Below are 4,436 nucleotides of genomic sequence, written 5' to 3'. Positions count from 1 at the left end.
GCCCCATCTCAGCTGGCTGCCTTCAGAGGGGTTCTGCTGGTCCTGGGGAGGAGGAGGCCTGAAGGGAGGAGGGCCGAGGGACATTAGAGGGTTTCACAGAGCAGAATGGTCTCTCACAGACCCAAGTCCAGCCCAGCCCTCCCCAGAGGTGGGAGCGGGCAGTGCTCCGTGTAAACACATGGAGAGGCAGCAGCTGTCACATGCAGAGGCCACATCCAAGGTCCCCAGGCACTGAGCAGCCCCATGGATCCCCTCACGAGGCTGGCACTGGAGGCCCACGTGCCCAGCTCCGTCTAGCACACCCCCAAACGGTGCTACGAGGGAGGTCTGTGCGAGCCCCCGGACCCTCGTCTCTCCCAGAGTGCCTGTCAAGGCCCTGTGCCACTCCCCTCTGGAGCAGGAACGTGGAGACAGCTGGGAGGCTTTGTGCCCTGGATTAGTCGAGGGGCAGCCACAACAATCGACCACAAACAGGGTCGGGGTGGCAGCTTAAACAGCAACGGAAACGTGTTCTCTCCCAGCTTTGGAGGCCAGAAGTCTGAGATCAAGGTGTGGGCAGGCCGCGTCCCCTCGGGAAGCTCGACAGCACGGTCCTCTCTGCCTGTTCCAGCTGCTGGTGCCCCAGGCATGCCCAGGCTTGTGGCCACATCTCTCCTGTCTCTGCCTCCATCTTCGTGTGGCCATCTCCATGTCTTCTCGATCTTCTCCCCTGCTGTCCCTTATGAGGACACCTGTTGTGGAACATAGGGCCCACCTAGACAGTACAGGATGCCCTGATCTGGAGATCATTGACTCAAGTGACTAAATATTTCTGCAAGACCCTTTCCCAAATGTAGTCCTAACCTGTGGTTCAGGTAGGTGTGAACTTTGAGGGATGGAGCTCCACCCACTGCGGTCCAGAGGACCTAGGGCGAGGGGAGGGAGGACCTAGGGCAAGGGGTGGGAGGACCTAGGGCAAGGGGTGGGCCCAGGTGGGGAAAAGAGTGTGCTCTGGGTTGGAAGGGAGCAGGGGTGGGTCCAGGGCCTGTGGTGGGCAGGACAGAGCACGCCTCCTTTTCTTGACCAATTAGGAATGAAAACAGTCTCTTGAGCAATTCTTCCTCATCACCTCAAGGAAGGCCCATGTCCTTTGTGGGGCAGTGGGGAGAGGCCTCTGGGCTGACGGAGGTGCAGCCCATCTCACGGTGTGGGTGTTAGGCACCTGCCGTGGTCACCTTCTCCCTGGCCCAGGCAGGCAGGTGACCCCAGGGTGTGGGGGGCCCTTGGCTAGGCGGGGTACACCCTCTGTGCCCTCTCAGGATGCCTGCTACACCCCCAGCTTCCTCTCCCTCACTCTGAGCCTGCAGCCTCTTCCAGAAGCAGGTTCCTTGTGCCTCATCCTGGTGCTGGTCCCCGACATGGCCTGTCCACCTTCTCTGAGCCTAGAGTTCTCTGACCACGACATCCCCCCGACTCCACCAAGTTTGTCCCCAGTCCCCAGCCCCTCTGCCCTTCCTGCTGGCCTCTATCTTCCCTTGAGTCCATCTCCTATGTCCTGTCCTTCCATAGCTGTGATGTGCCCTGCTGGACCTCTGGTGGCCCTTCTCCTGGGAGGTCGCCTCCCTGCCACCTCGGGTCTTGTCCAAGCCCCCCTGGATGCCCAGGAGAGGGGCTGACACCAGAGGAATGTGGCATTATCTGCCTAATCAACAGGGTCAGGCAGAAAAGCCACCGTGCCCCTTTCTGGTCTCATGGACACTCCCTCTAGAGACAGAAGAGTATCTCCTGACACCAGACCCTTGCCAGGCTGAAGGTGACCTGGCAGCTCCGAGAGGTCCCTCAGCCAGGCACTGGGATCCACGGGTGAGGGCAGCTCAGGGACATCTGCCACCTGGGGGGCCCATGGGGGCAGCTCCTCCTCACTGCACGTTGTGAGAAGCAAGGCCTTCTTCTCCCTGGGCCCTGCTACTGAGGGCCAGGCAGGTGCTGGGCGTCTGTGCCCTGAGCTAGGGAGCAGGCAGCCTGAATGGTGCCATTCTTCCTGGGCGACAGTGGCTGAAATTGCAGTTGAAAGCCATCCAGGTGTAGGCTGTGGGGGCTGCAGAGGGAAAGAAGGGGCTGGCAAGGAGGGACAACTGGTCAGGACTTTGTAGAGCTTCCTGCCAGGGCCGACCTCCTCTCACCTGAGTAGGCAGTCCTCTGCCCAGGGTCCCTATCTGGGCACCCAGGTCTCCCCTCGGTCCTGGGTTCCACGTGTGGTGGATCTGCTTTGTGCTCCGGGCTAATCTTACGTGCGTCTGTGTCTGAGTGTGCCTGTGTGTAAGCACGTGGGGGACTGGGTCCATGTGTCTGTGCATGTGTGTGTGCATGTGTGCCTGTGTCCTCTGTGTCTGTCTGCACACACGCGTGTATACATGCAGGTGTATCTGTGTACATGCACGTGCATTCATGTGTCTGTACGTGTGCACGTGTGTGCACGTGTGTGCACACTGAGGACAAAGTGCTGGGCTGTCACTCTACTCCTTTCTGGCCACCCGCTTTGCCCAGTGACTGCGGTCTCTCCTGTCCCTGTCTGTGGCCTCCTCCAGCTGGCAAGCTCCTGCTGGCCCGGCCCAGAACCTGAGGCAGGGGAAGGCTTTCCCTGTCCGACCACATCCTGGGGAGGCAGCCCAGGACCACAGATGGCCAGAGGCAAGTCTGGGCTGGAGCCCAGCCCAGCCCTGCCAGGGCGGGGGCAGGCACCGGAGGCAGGAGATGGCTGGGGGATTAGGTAAGAAGGTGCGGTTAGGTAACGTCTCAGACGGGGCCCGCACATTTGGGAAGGTATTCAGCTGGATCCCACCTGCCTTCCAGGATGACTTCAGAGACAGGATGATGTGGAGAGGCAGATGAAGGAGAAGGGGGAGGGGGGCAGAAGAGGGAAAAGGGGGAAGGGGAGGAGGGGCAGAGGGGGAGGAGGGAGAGGATGGAGAGGGGGAGGGGGTTAGGAGGAAGAAGGGAGGAAGGGAGAAGGAGGAGAAGGGGGAGGAGTCAAAGGAAGATGAGGGGGAGGATGGAGAGGAAGATGAGGGGGAGGGAGATGGAAAAAGTGAGGCCAACTCCTCATGGCTGGATAGCCTGGACAAGTGACGGTGGGGCCCTGTTTCACCTTGCTGTGAGACCCTGGGGGCCCTGGGACCACAGGAGCCGCAGGAAGTGCTACTCACTGCCTCATCAGGGCCTGGCTGAGCCACACCCGGCAGGTGCTCAGCGAGCAGCCCCTGAGGAAGAAAGAGGCTGCCCGGGAAGGCTGAAGGCCCGGGAAGGCTGAAGGCCCAGAGCACCGAGGTGCTAAAAACCAGGAGGATATAGGTGGGTCAGGGCCCCCTGGGCCCCACCATGGGGGGCACGCAGCCCCCATTCCTCGCGCTGCTCTGGGGGTTTCGATGCCCTTGGCCTGAGCCTACCCCACCCCATCCAAGGGGGCTCTTGGCTGCTGCAAAGGCCACTGGACAGACAGGACAGTGGTGACAGCGTGCGTGTGATAGGCTTGTGTGCTCTGGACATACAGCCTTGCCTTGAGCCAACCTGCTGCGTCTCAGCTCCTCCTCAAGCTTCCTGTCCCCACCCCCCTCTCTATAGAGCCACCTCAACCTGTGACAGACTGTGCCTCCCCGCCTGGGCTGCCCACGGTCCCGTCCCCAGTGTCTGGTCACTGTGCTCCTTCAGGAAGCAGCCCTGCCCCTGGGCCCCTCCCAGCTCACTGCCCTCTCTTGGGCTCCTCTCTTGGAACAGGGCCCTCTCAGCTCACTGTCCAGAATGTAAGTCAGGGACCTGACCCCTAGGCAGGACAGATGCTAGGCACAGCCAGGACCTCAGGTGATGGGGTGCATGCGTAGGGCCACCTGGCCTATCCGCCTGAGCTCCCAGGCAGAGGGAGCCCCCGGTCTGGGGACAAGTGTCCTGGTCCTGCATGATCTTGCCTCTGCCTGGCTCCTGGGCCTCAGTTTCCCTCTGTATACCTTGGAGGTGGAGCTGGGGGCTCAGGGGCAGCTTCGTCCCCTGCACCAGCAAACGCCCCCTTGGATGGAGTGAAGGAGGGGTCTAGCAGGTTGCCACAGAAACAAGGCCAAACAAACAGTCCCCCCCAACAGGCCTGTGGGGCCCCTGTGGCAATGACCTCATCTGCCACCAGCCCGGTGCTGTGGGGGGTCCTGGGCTGGCAGGGGGAGCTGCAGCATCCTGTGTTTGTGTGGGCCCTCGTCCATGGAAACGGCTGGAGCTGGGGAGCAGAGCCGGGAGGCTCCTGCTGTGGTTATTAGCTGGGCAGCCAGAGGCCCACCTCCTAGAGCAGGGAGAGGAGGGGAGGGGAGAAAGGAAGAGGGAGAGGGGGAGAGAAAAGTGAAAGGAGAGCAAAGGAGGGGAAAAGCAAGGGGAGGGAGAAGAAGGAGATAGGAAAGAGGAAAGAGAAGGGGGAA

The sequence above is a fragment of the Camelus bactrianus genome, chromosome 3 (assembly GCF_048773025.1).
Source record: "Camelus bactrianus isolate YW-2024 breed Bactrian camel chromosome 3, ASM4877302v1, whole genome shotgun sequence".
In the NCBI taxonomy this organism is placed as follows: Eukaryota; Metazoa; Chordata; class Mammalia; order Artiodactyla; family Camelidae; genus Camelus; species Camelus bactrianus.
The sequence above is the reverse complement of the archived record's forward strand: the minus strand, read 5'-3'. Positions refer to the sequence as shown.